Source organism: Heptranchias perlo, unplaced genomic scaffold (assembly GCF_035084215.1).
Source record: "Heptranchias perlo isolate sHepPer1 unplaced genomic scaffold, sHepPer1.hap1 HAP1_SCAFFOLD_138, whole genome shotgun sequence".
Lineage (NCBI taxonomy): Eukaryota > Metazoa > Chordata > Chondrichthyes > Hexanchiformes > Hexanchidae > Heptranchias > Heptranchias perlo.
Window position 1 is genome coordinate 864,621 of NW_027138624.1, and position 13,702 is coordinate 878,322.

Below are 13,702 nucleotides of genomic sequence, written 5' to 3' on the forward strand. Positions count from 1 at the left end.
TCTTGGTAGCATAAGGGCTTGTAACAAATCTGAGACTAACTTCTGATGGGAAATCTGCGTACCTGCAGAAGTCAGAAACCCTCTGTTTTTCCATAACTGTCCAAAATCGTGAATTACCCCGAAAGCGTATCTGGAATCTGTATACACATTGACCCTTTGGTCTTTTCCGAGGACACAAGCTCTTATCAGTGCAAACAGTTCCGCTTGTCGGGCAGAATATGGAAATTCAAAAGCAGCAGATTCGACAGTTTTACCGTCCTGGTCCACTATTGCATAACCTGAAAGTTTCTCCCCAAAGGAACCAATAGAGGCACTCCCATCTACATACATAGTTATGTCCGGATCTTTTATTGGGATATCAGACAGATCGTCTCTGACAGAAGTGTCTTCCTTAATCAAAGATAAACAATCGTGTCCTGGATCAGTCTGTTCAAGGGGTGGCTCTGTGAGAAAACATGCTGGGTTGATGGTGGTACAATGTTTAAATCGCAGCTTAGGATTATTCAGCAGATATATCTCATACTTATTCTGTCGAGCCATGGTAAGATGTTGAGTCTGCAGCTGGCCTAATAATGCAGTTACCGAGTGTGAACTGTATACAGTGATGTCCTGTTGTAAAGTCAGATTAGCAGCCGACAGCAGGCTATTGTAAATGGCCGTTAAAATCTGAGTACAAACTGGATGTCCCAGTGCTACCGGGTCTAACTTCGAAGAGTAGTACGCTACCGGTCTATGCTTGTCTCCATGTTTTTGAGTTAAAACAGCAATCGAGCAATCAGTGAGGATAGTACAGTACAACTGAAATGGTCTGTCATACAGCGGTCTCCCCAATGCGGGTGCTTGTGACAAAGCTTCATTTAATCTCTTAAATGCCCCTAAGGCGTCAGAATCTAGTTGAAATTTGCCCTCTAAGCTGGTATACGGAGTTAATAATTTAGTGTCCAAAGCAATGTTGGGGATCGACTGTCTGCAATAGTTTACCATTCCCATCCACTGCCGAACCTCCTTTGCAGTGTGAGGTACAGGGAATTGACAGATTGGTTCAATCCTGCTTCTTTCTAAGCTCCGCTCAGTTGCTGAGAGCATGACTCCAAGAAACTTAACCCTCTGTTGGCCCAACAGTACTTTCGATTGGGATACTATGTATCCTAGTGAGGATAAGTGATTTAGCAGTTGGGCAGTGTCTTTTCGGTTACTCTGCTCATCAGGGCTGGCTATCAACAAATCATCCACATACTGGACGAGAGCAGACCCTTGTTTTAAAGTCAATGTCTGTAATTGCTCCTGTAAGCATCTAGAAAATAACGTTGGTGAATTAACGAAGCCTTGTGGCAGTCGGGTCCACATATATTGCTGTCCCTTGTAAGTGAAGGCAAAAAGGTACTGACTTGATGGGTCCAGCGGCAAAGCGAAAAAGGCGTGTTGGAGATCGACTACTGCAAAGACTTTGGCTGTTGCAGGAACTTGAGCCAGAATGTGAGCTGGATTGGGCACTAGAGCATGCAGCGGCTGTACAATGGCATTGATTGATCGCAAATCCTGTACTAATCTGTACTGGTTTGGCTTGCCTGGCTTCGGAACTGCCAGTATGGGCGTGTTACACGGGGACTGAAATTTGATCAAAATCCCTTGCGTTAACAACCCAGCGATCAGTTTGTCAATGCTTGGTATCGCCTGTTGCTTTGGTGGATATTGTCGAATAGAGGGTAGTGCAACATCTTCCTGCAGGGCAATATGAATAGGAGTCATTTTAACGCATCCTACCTGTGTGGGATCCTCTGCCCACACTTGCGGATTAACATATTCTGGTTTTTCATTGCCCACATGGTGGCGCAATTGTGCCCTGTTAACCCTTGGTGTCTGGTAAAACAGAATAGTCCGGCCGCATGACAGGGTCTGTTTCTGTCGGTTATTTGGATCAGCTTGTTAGACTGTCTGTTTTACCATGGGTCCTAAATCTTTCGCATGATACGGGTAATTCACCTCCCGGGTGATATGTGGAGCTCCCTTTATTTCAAAGTATCCTGGATCCCATCCCATTGTCTTCGCAGCACCCCGAGTGATGTAACCTGTAGTAGGTGCTTCCTTCCATAACTCTGAGGGGATCTCAACATACTCTGCTCTCCCTTCTGGACCTGTAACCATAGCCCGACGGATAACTTCCCATTCCGTTCCTACACAGCTTCGGTAAAAGTCCTCCAATTCCTTATTTTTCCCACTCATATCGTAAGCCAAGGTTACATGAAGGGAACTCTCATCTTTGAAGTCTAGAGACCACCATTGTGGGGTGATGGAAACATAACACTGCATTTTAGGGGCCCATGGTTTCACAGTCAGTCCCACGTCCCCGCACTCAATGCTCAGGTGGAATGCACATAGCAAGTCTCTAGCCATGAGGTTGCAGTCTAATCCACTTGTAATTACAAATTGGTGTTTTACTGACTCATTTCCAAATTGTACTTCCACTGGTTCAGATATCGAGTATTGGCTCACTTGTCCCTGAAAACCAGACAGACTCTGTTTTTCCCCGGACTCAGGGAGATTGAGCTCCGATCGGACAGATGACATAGTTGCTCCGGTGTCTACTAAGAATGTATGTGGGTTTCCTTTAATCATCAGTGACAGAACGGGCTCCTGCTCTGACTGGATCCCGTTTACCACAAGGTTAGCTAGTGAATACTGGGGGAACGAATTGTTTTGGGAAAAGTCCGTATATCTTCCTCGTCCTCGATTCCCTTGCCAACCTCCTCTTCGCTGCCCTTGCATATGGCCACCATTTCCTTGTCCACGGGAGGGACATTGCTTGCTCCAGTGGCCTGGCTGACCACAATTAAAACAGGCATCTGACCCTGTTTTTCTCCCCCCTCCTCCTCTTACTTCAAAATCACGTCTCGGGGGAACATAGGGTGGGCCGTAATTAGGAGCGGTTGGTCCGTTAGGGTGTGTAATATACCCATTCCCTTCTTCGTCAAACCATCCTGGGACACAATACTGAGGCTCCATCTGATATCCTGTTCTGTCTGGGGTGTGTTTTGGCTCTTCCTTTTTTACCACATACTCAGTTTTGACTCTAACCTGGGCTTGACCTTCGTGGTGCTTATTTTCCGTCCAGTAGTATTTCACTGCCCTATCCATCTGATTGGGAGTATTCTCTGACCAGTTCATATTATTAGTCTTAATTGCTTGAGCAACCTGAGTCGGCAGGCAGTTCAGTAGTGTAGCGCAGTACAGTGGTGAGTTTCTTCCCTCACGGTATGCTACATCTCCTGACTGATTCTGGTATATTTCAGAGAATCTTTCCAAATATTCGTCTGCTCCCTCGCCCTTTTTAGGCCTGGTGTCTAAGATCTTATTTAGGTCAATTGGTTTTTGTAGGGTGGTGGTCAAGGCGTTGAGTATAGACTGTTCGCGATCACCATTCTGTGCCTGAGCGTTTGCCAATTCAGTATAATTCGCATACTGTATGTGACCCAAAAACCGAATGCGTTCAGCAGGGGTTAAAATTTGCTGCACTAATGCCCACAAGTCTCTTGGTTCTGCATTATAAACGGAAATGGTAGTCCGAAGAAAGTCTACAAACCGGGTAGGTGATTTCTTTCTATCCGGCATCCCGGCGAGAATGGCCATCATCTCGTGAGGTCTCCAGGGACAGTACACATTTATCAATTGGGGGTTGCCGGGTGCTCCGAATTTAGCCAGGTCATAGGCGGGATTAAGCACCTGTTTCATCGGTAACTGATGAGGGGTCGATTCACACCTAACTAGTGTCTCAGTACGATGTTCTGAGTTTAGCAATGTCAAGTCGTCTCCTGCTGCTCCACTGTCTGTGTCTCTAAGTTCCTGACTGTCCAGTCTCTGATCTCTCTGCTTTCTAAAACTAAGTGGGCTGGCTGAGAATTGAAATGTTGGAGCCAATAATTCCGTAGTTTTACTTCTGGTACGGGAGGAGACCGGGGAGACAATTTGAGGTCTTATCGCAGGGGTTTGAACAGCCAGTTCCGTCGGCACCGAAGGATAGAGATTCCCGTACACAGGAGGAGCACTAGGACCCTGGGGAGCTACACGGGACCAACAATTCCACTCATCCAAATCATCATCGTCTTCCTCAGCCAAGCAAAGGCCAATCATTGCATTACGTAATCCACTTTTATCAAGCCCTTTTGGCTCACCCGAAGTCTTTTCAGACTTCTGTTTAGAGTGTCTCTCATTTTTACATTCTCCTTTTAGAACCTCTACAGACTGCTCCCTCAGTGAGTGTTATTCCGAACTTCAACGCGTTATCTTGCCAACTTGCTAATACCGAAGCTTCTTTCAATTCTTGACAGGACTGTCTCCATAAAGCAATTAACCCTTTGGCTGGTTTAGCTGCATTATTTTTCCAAATTACTTCCTCTGCTTTTATGGCAGTATCTAGGTCTTTAGTTCCTCCCAATGGCCATTGAACATTTCCCAGTCTTTTATTCAACCCGCCTGACAATTGTCTAAATTGTTTTGCCTTGTCTGGATATTTTTCACACAAAATCTGTAAGGCACTGCCGGGTTCTGCAGTGACATCCAGACAATTACCCATTTTATCTCTCGTTTCCCTTACGCTTAATCAACTAGTTAACACAACCGTATTATCGCCCCCCAGTCGCTTCCTGGATTTAATTATGGTCCTGACCGCTTGTGCGTCACAATCCGAAGTGCCCTTGGTGTCTGCGCCCACTTCAGGGTCCTGACCTTCGCGTGGGGGATCTCCTATCTTAACAACCAGTCTAAGGCTGAGCGTGTGACATCGGCACTTCCTTCTGTAGTCGGTCAGCACAAGCAATCAGCTCCTGTTTATATCCACTCCCCAAGTATTCGACGTTCTGGTTTATACCCAATCACCAGAGACTCGAACACTAACTCTTAGTGATATTGATCACTGACCCACCGTGTTCCAAGGTCCTGTTTATATCCAATTATCAGGAACTCGAGCCTAGTGATATTTTGATCACTAACGCACCGTATTCGAAATTCCTGTTTATATCCAGTTACCAGGAACTCGAACCTTGAATTTCAGTGATAATTTTGATCACCGACCTAAGTTTAATTACTCCCTCAGCACGTATGCTGACCCTCAGCCGAAGCTGACCCTCAGCACTTATGCTGACCCTCAGCCGAAGCTGACCCTCAGCACTTCTGCTGACCCTCAGCCGAAGCTGACCCTCAGCACTTATGCTGACCCTCAGCCGAAGCTGACCCTCAGCCGAAGCTGACACTCAGTGATGTCGAATCACTGACCTATCTCGGTGAGGGGCACAGATAGGATGGATACTAACGAGCTCTTTCCCTTCGTTGAGGGTTCTATAACAAGGGGGCATAGATTCAAGGTAAAAGGCGGGAGGTTTAGAGGGGATTTGAGAAAGAACTTTTTCACCCAGAGGGTGGTTGGAGTCTGGAACTCACTGTCTGAAAGGGTTGTGGAGGCAGGAACCCTCACAACATTCAAGAAGCATTTGGATCAGCACTTGAAATGCCATAGCATACAAGGCTACGGACCAAATGCTGGAATATGGGATTAGAGTAGACAGGGCTGATGGCTGGCGCGGACACGATGGGCCGAAGGGCCTCTATCCGTGCTGTATAACTCTATGACTCTATGACTCTATTCGCCAGACTGACCTGAATCTCGTAAGGACGCCACACGAGTGCTAGCGAGTGGACGATTCGTCGTCAGACTTAACAGATTCAGGAAATGGGAAGTGGTAAAAGAAAGCTTTACTCACCCCGGGGGCGCCTGCTCCTTCATCCGTGTCCGAGACAATCCGCCTCTTACTCCGCGAACTCTCGGTGATCGACCGTTGAGATCCTGCCGACTACGCCAAATGATGAACTCGATTCTTTTCCCTCAGTCTGGTTCAGCAAATTCGGAGTCGAACACACCGTTGCGGTTCAACAATAACTTTATTAGAGTCGAACTTGGAACTTGGTCTGCAGCATTGATCTGGACTCCCGATAGAGTCCCACCTATGCTGGCAGAACAAGACAAAGAACATACAGAAAATACATACGTTTATACAGCTCAATCGGGGTTGGAACATTGTTACCAATCATAAGCCTGGCAAAGGTTGGCCATGAGGGGTTACCTCACTACAGGCCAATCATGGACAATACAGTCAGCTGATCACGCCGCAGTGACAGACATAGATGAATGTCTCTTCATCTCCTAGCTTGGAATGTTTTCCCCCAATCATCCCACATCCTTATCAGCTAACCTGGAATGGTCTCTGGCTTCACTAAGCTCATTATTTCTATTGATCACCCAGCTGCACAGAGACACCTACACCAAACTCCCTACTCCCGAATGGCAACATGTCAATGATGAGCATAAGCAGACCCCAACATCTAACGAGTTACTCATCTCACTATTAACCTTGAAGGGGCCCATTGTTCTAACCTAGGCAGCTTCTAATTAACCCTTGCTTGTCCTATTACTATTTTTCTACTTTGCCACTGAGACATTCTCATTCTATACTTTGCCACTTATACATTCTCATACTTTTGCCACTTAGACGTCCTCATTCGTTAGACATTCTCAAACACACAGCCTTTTGATCTGGAGTCAGACCTTTGCGCCACGCACTCTGAAGACAGGATCCGAGATGCTATTATCTATATGAATGCTTCTCAAACACCGTTTCATTTATCCCACCTTGGTCAAATCTCCGCCAGGTCTCACCAGGTGTGAGACAGTATTGGAAGCAGCCTTCACCCCCAATATCACGCTGGCATTCATCGCCTGCTCTCAGCGGACTGCAATAACAGGGCTGGGAGAAATGGACTTTGTTCACATTATTCAGCAATGTGAATCGTTAAATATTTAATCATTTTTAATTGGATCAAGGTTTACAAAATGCTTTCGCCCGGTTTCGAACCGGAGACATTTTATGTATTAGGCGAATGCAATTACCACTATAGTAGAGAAACGTGATGATTGAAGTTCCGTGTTAGGGACATAACCCCTCAGCCAAACTAATTTCCGTATTACTGTCCAGGAGCTCATTTCACAGGGATACATTTACTGCGCTGTATTTAGGAAGGCTGCAGATGGCGATGGTCAGGCAGGGAATCCCAGAGCATCGCGCTCACACAAACATTTCACTGTTTTTTTTTATGTGCCTGATATCCGACGGCAGTGTAAATTATGGCGAATCAGGCATGCTCAGATCACATTGTTCACAGAGTGTTTTCTTGCAGCCAAATCACACATTAGAAAACTTGAAATGAGATTAAGAGATCGGAGCCATTTAAAGTGCTCCCAGTTACTGCAGATCAGGAATTAAAACATGGCACCGGCTTCAGGGCGATCAGAATGAGGCAATGAATTGTAAAGTGGGAAAAAAGGCGCAACATTCGTCTTTGGGTGGGCTCAAACCTCCAACTTTTACGATCAATCAGCCAAACGCTTGAACCGATTGCACCACAAAGACCGTCCGCTTCCTTGCCTTGCAAGATACACTAAAGCAGCGTATCACCTGGCCAATGTTTCATGTTGCAGTCAGAGAGAATGCAATTGACCACTATCAGTGTTACTTTTCCAGAAATATAGGATGGGACATTGTTTGTGGAAACAGGGAAACGGTCTGGTCTCGTTCATAGCATCGATATCACCGCCAACCAGCTTTTGCTGTAACCGGCGCGCCCACCGATGCTTTATTTGTTACCAAGTTGCACTGTGGGAGAGCCTTCACCACACTTACTGCAGCGGTTCAAGAAGGAATCTCACCACCACCTTCTCAAGGGCAATTGGGGATGGGCAATAAATGCCGGCCTCGCCAGCGACACCCACAGCCCATGAACGAATAAAAAAATATTAGTTTCAGGTTCTGTATCAGTTTGAGGTGCTGTATTAGATTAAGCTGTTGTATTAGTTTGAGGTACTGTATTAGTTTGAGGTACTTTATTAGTTTGATATGATGTATTACCTTGAGGAATTATATTAGTTTCAGATTCTCTATCCGTTTGTGGTACTGTATTAGTTTGAGATACTGTTTTAATTTGAGAAGCTCTATCAGTTTGAGGTGTTATATTAGGTTGGGGTATCTGTATTGTAAGGAAAGAGTTAGTCTTTACATTGAAGTAATATTAACGTTTAGCTTTTGCCTCTTAAGTAAGGAACTATAAATCTCTGTTGGGAGAATGAAACTACAATCATAAGACAGATTTGCTTCATTTTATATGCATGCATATGTTTAATATGGAGACTGGTAGATTCTGAAATCCAAAAAATCTTAGTTTGTAGCTGATATCATAATACTCGTAAGTTTAATTATCCTTTTTATATAAACAATTCTCTGACAATCATAACAAGGCCTTTAAATCATTCAGAGCTGGTGTGTATGTGTGTCAGACAGCATTGTGTGCTATTCGTCTTACCAGCTTCACAGGGAAGCAGGAGAGGTGTGACATCTGTATGATTGCTACGTATCGTTCCAAGCTGACGCAGCGGGAAAGGGCTGTACTGGTGAGAGATAAACACCATTCTGCTTTCTGGTCAATGGGCAAGACCATATGTTTTAACTATCAAGTTCAAAAGTTATAGTTATAATTAATGCCTAAAGCAGAACACCTGGCTGTGCGGAAGGAGCCTGTTTGCACCACAAGGCGACATCTAGTGGAGGAGTGGAGTTAGGTGATGAGGGAAGTGATACTCTGATAACATGGAAAATGCTGGAAACCCTCAGCAGGTCAGGCAACAGCTGTGGAGAGAGAAACAGAGTGAAGGTTTCAGGTCAATGACCTTTCATCAGAACCAAGTTGGGCAGTTGTGTTAGGTAATAGTATGAAACATGGGAATTGTTTCACTCATGTGGGCTGATTTGGGTACTTTTCTGTCTTTGGAATTTGAAGATCCAAAGCAAATTCGATCAAATCCGGGACCTCTCACATATTTGGACTAACAATCGCCAAAGCGAAAATCATACCCATTGACCAACGAGCCCACTGATAAAGACCAGTGCACTCAAGAGCCAGCCATCGGAAAACCCTTTTTGGTGGCTATCCTTGATCAGCAATTATGAGGACAGGTTGCATGGACGAGACTTGCATTCCCTTGAGTATAGAATATTAAGGGGTGATCTAATTGAGGTGTTTAAGATGATTAAAGGATTTGACAGGACAGATAGAGACTATTTCCACTGGTGGGGAGAGTCCAGAACAAGGGGGCGTAACCTTAAAATTAGAGCTTGGCCGTTCAGGGGTGATGTCAGGAAGCACTTCTTCACACAAAGGGGAGTGGAAATCTGGAACTCTCTCCCCTAAAAAGCTGTTGAGGCTGGGCATCAATTGAAAATTTCAAAACTGAGATTGATAGATTTTGGGGCTAATTCGGGAGTTTAATGACTGTGACATTTTTTCCCTGTTACTTGTGTAGTTTCGATCGATGAAATGTTCGTGAAAAGAGTCAGTGTAAAGAGAGTCAGCAGTTCATGTTTTCCTGAGACACTTCCTTCAGCCCTGAGACCGAAAAGTTTGTCGTTTCCGTAGTGTAGCGGTTATCATGTTCACCAGTTACATGCAGAAAGTCCCCGATTTGATCTCGGAGGGAAGCATTTTGTTGGGATTTGCTCCCCATAAACCTCCAGGGTCGAGTTTCTTCAAGTGTGAAAGGGGATACAAACCTTTTTAAATTTAACAGCGGCTGCACCAGATTCCTTGTATAATAAGCACTAAACATTTTTAAGCAGACTCCTAAAATACAGTATGTAAAATGGGAAGAGATAAAAGTTCATGAAATGCAAAGCGCAAATATTCATTAACGTTTCAATTGTCAGTTCGCAAACAAGTTAGCATTCCCTTCAGTGTGTAACAGAACGTATTAATGGTGATTGAAAAGAACAATAAGTGACTCACAGACTGGAATTATTTTTGCGCAATGAACTATTCCCAACCACAAGGGAACACTGCATCAATCATATATATTTAAGTAAGTAATAAGTATATATACATATATAATCTATGCCTTCAGTTAACCTCGTGGCGCAACTGTAGCGCATCTAACGCCAAATCAGAAAGCTGCGTGTCCAAATCACGTCGAAGTTACTATTTATCTTACCATTCATAGGAGCCTGGATAATTTCGGAATTAATGCTTTTTAACAATAAACGGAACTTTGGTCACTAGTTCTGCGGTGCCAGGGAGGGAAGCGTCATTTCAAAATAAACTACTGGTAGCGGTGAGCAAGTTAAGGCACAGCAGGTGTTGGGACAAGTGAGTGAACCGTCTTAGTTCAGTTGGTTGTTGCTTAAACGCCCGGGTGCTTGATTCTGACACATTGATGGGCCCGACAGACAAGGAAGTAGCAGTTTCCTCAGGCTTGGCGAGCTCAGTCGGTAGAGGCATTAACCACAGGATTGTGGGTGCGAGTTTCAACTTTTATGCTGCACTCATGAGCGGACCCCAGCGCTCCATTTTCGCTGAAATGGAGAATTTCTACGCCACCTTTTTCTTGATATCACAGTTGCTGGCGTGCGAGTGAAAAGGGCCCTCCTCTTCACTGTGAGTGCAAGAGACAAGTCTGTAGGTACCGCGTGTCGTCCAATGAATGTCAAAACTTTGAAAGAAGAGTTAGCGATTCAGGTACACAAACCTCGCTGGTGGATAATCATTTTTTTTGTCAGAGTTTCCAGCCTTGCCTTCATCTCTTGCCCTTTGCAAGGCACTTTTTCCGGTTTAAATGTACACACTGGGTGAGTTGGTGATCGGGGGGACTGCAGGAGACTCAGCGGCCCCAGGTGAGACACAGAAAAATCCGCCCTAGCCCTGTCCCAATGTAAGTTTGTGGAAGTAAACACGGGATGGGACGGTGTGACGTTCCAGTCAAACCTCCTGTCCGGGAACGCATCGATTTTAAAATTCTCATCCTTGCTTTCAAATCCCACCATGGCCCTCGCCCCACCCAACCTCTGTAACCTACAACCCTCCCAGATCATGTGGCGACAAGGGCAGGTCAGAGCATGGGTATTCAGCGGCGAGTGACTCAGCTCCTGACTCCCCAAAGCCTTTCCACCATTCACAAGGCACAAGTCAGGAGTGGATGAGTGCAGCTCCAACAACACTCAAGAAGCTCGACACCATCCAAGACAAAGCAGCCCGCTTGATTGGCACCCCATCCACCACCCTAAACATTCATTCCCTTCACCACTGGCGCACTGTGGCTGCAGTGTGTACCATCCACAGGATGCACTGCAGCTGCAGCAACTCGCCAAGGCTTCTTCGACAGCACCTCCCAAACCCGCGACCTCTACCACCTAGAAGGACAAGGGCAGCAGACACATGGGAACAACACCACCTGCACGTTCCCCTCCAAGTCACACACCATCCAGACTTCGAAATATATCGGCCGTTCCTTCATCGTCGCTGGGTCAAAATCCTGGAACTCCCTACTTAACAACACTGTGGGAGAACCGTCACCACACGGACTGCAGCAGTTCAAGAAGGCGGCTCACCACCACCTTCTCAAGGGCAATTAGGGATGGGCAATAAATGCTGGCCTTACCAGCGACGCCCACATCCCATGAACGAATTAAAAAAATCTCTGTGCTCCTCCAATTCTGGCCTCTTGCGCATCCCCGATTTTTATCGCTCCACCATTAGCGGCTGTGCCTTCGGCTGCCTCGGCCCTAAGCTCTGGAATTCCATCCTTAAACCTCTCCGCCTCTCTCTCCTTCAACACATACCTTAAAACCTACCTCTTCGACTATGCTTTTGGTCACCTGTCCCAATATCTCCATCTGTGGCTTAGTGTCAAGTTTTGTTTAAAAACGCTCCTGTGAAGCACCTTGTGACGTTTTACGACGTTAAAGGCGCTATATGAATGCAGGTTGTCTCCTCTGGTTATCGACCCTCCTGCCAATGGAAACAGCTTCTCCACATCCATTCTATCAAAATCCCCTCATAAATTTTAACACCTCTATTAAATCTCCCCTTAACCTTTTTTTCCTCCAAGGAGAACAACCCCAGCTTCTCCAGTCTCTCCACATAACCCATCCCTGGACACGATGCAAGGCGGAGGGTTGCAACCAGGTTTGCAAATTATTGCCATCGGGAGCTGGACAAATCGAAAGGAACCGAAATGACAAACAGCTTTGTGAATCTGCAGATATGCTTTGGGAAACGGAATTGGAGGCGAAGAAAGGACTGACCAGACAGGCGGCCAAGACGTAGCTGAGTCGGCATGTCCCCCTGGAACAGTTACTCTGATGTTGTGGGTGAAATTTAGAGGTCGGAGCCATTTAAAGCGCTCCCAGTTACTGCAGATCAGGGATCAAAACCTGACATCAGCATCCAGACGCTCCGAATGATTTTTCTTTATTCGTTCATGGGATGTGGGTGTCGCTGGCGAGGCCAGCATTTATTGCCCATCCAGAATTGCCCTTGAGAAGGTGGTGGTGAGCCGCCTTCTTGAACCGCTGCAGTCCATGTGGTGAAGGTTCTCCCACAGTGCTACTCAATAACAGACAAAGCACCGGTGGGCGCGCCGGTTGCAGGAGAGCTGGTTGTCGGTGATATCGATGCTGTGAGCGAGACCAGACCGTTTCCATGTTTCCACAAACAATGTCCCATCCTTTATTTCTGGAGAAGGAACACTGACAATGGACAATTGCATTTCTGTGGCTGCAACATGGAACTTTGGCTAGGTGACACGCTGCCTTAGTGTATCTTGCAAAACAAAACACCGGATGGTCTGTGGCGCAATCGGTTAGCGCGTTCGTCTGTTAATCGAAAAGTTGGTGATTCGAGCCCACCCAGTGGACGAAAATTGCACCTTTTTTCCACACTTTCGGATTCATTGCTTCATTCTGATAGCCCTGAAGCCGGTGCCAGGTATTAATTCCTGATCTGCAGTGACTGGGAGCACTTTAAATGGCTCCGATCTCTTCATCTCTTTTCAAGTTTTCAAATGTGTGATTTGGCTGCAAGAAAACACTCTGTGATCAATGTCATCTGAACATGCCTGATTCGCCATAATTTACACTGCCGTCGGATATCAGGCACATGAACAAAAACCAGTGAAATGTTTGTGTGGGCGCGATGCTCTGGGATTCCCTCCCTGACCATCGCCACCGATCCTTCTCTGCAGCCTTCCGAAATACAGCGCAGTAAATGTATCTCTGTGAAATCAGCTCCGCGACAGCAATGCGGAAATTAGTTTGGCTGAGGGGTTATGTCCCTAACACGGCGACTGCAACAACAGGTTTCTGTAGTGTAGTGGTTATCACGTTCGCCTCACACGCGAAAAGTCCCTGGTTCGAAACCAGGCAGAAACATTTTGAAACCTTGTCCCCATTAAAAATGAGTAAATATTTTACGATTCACACTGCTGATTAAATGTGAACAAAGTCCATATCTCACAACCCTGTTATTGCAGTCCGCTGGGAGCAGGCGATGAAAGCCAGCGTGATATTGGGGGTGAAGGCTGCTTCCAATACTGTCTCACACCCGGTGGGATCTGGCGGAGATTTGATCAGCCCCATCCATTCAACCAATAAATGAAACGGTGTTTGAGAAACATTCATTTCTATAATAACATCCAGGATCCTGTCTTCAGAGTGCGTGGCGCAAAGGTCTGACTCCAGATCAAAAGGCTGCGTGTTCACATCACATCGGGGTCACTGTATCTTTCACCGCTCACTTGAGACTGGATAATTCCCGAATAAAGGTTATAATTGCCTTT

The 13,702-nt window shown here is 45.9% G+C and overlaps 1 non-coding gene across 1 annotated transcript; it reads left to right on the top strand.

The window, feature by feature from the left end:
• The first annotated feature begins 13,222 nt into the window (after positions 1–13,222).
• Positions 13,223–13,295, top strand: trnav-cac (transfer RNA valine (anticodon CAC)). The gene has a single exon. It is a non-coding gene; the product is annotated as a tRNA-Val (tRNA).
• The last annotated feature ends 407 nt before the right edge of the window (positions 13,296–13,702 follow it).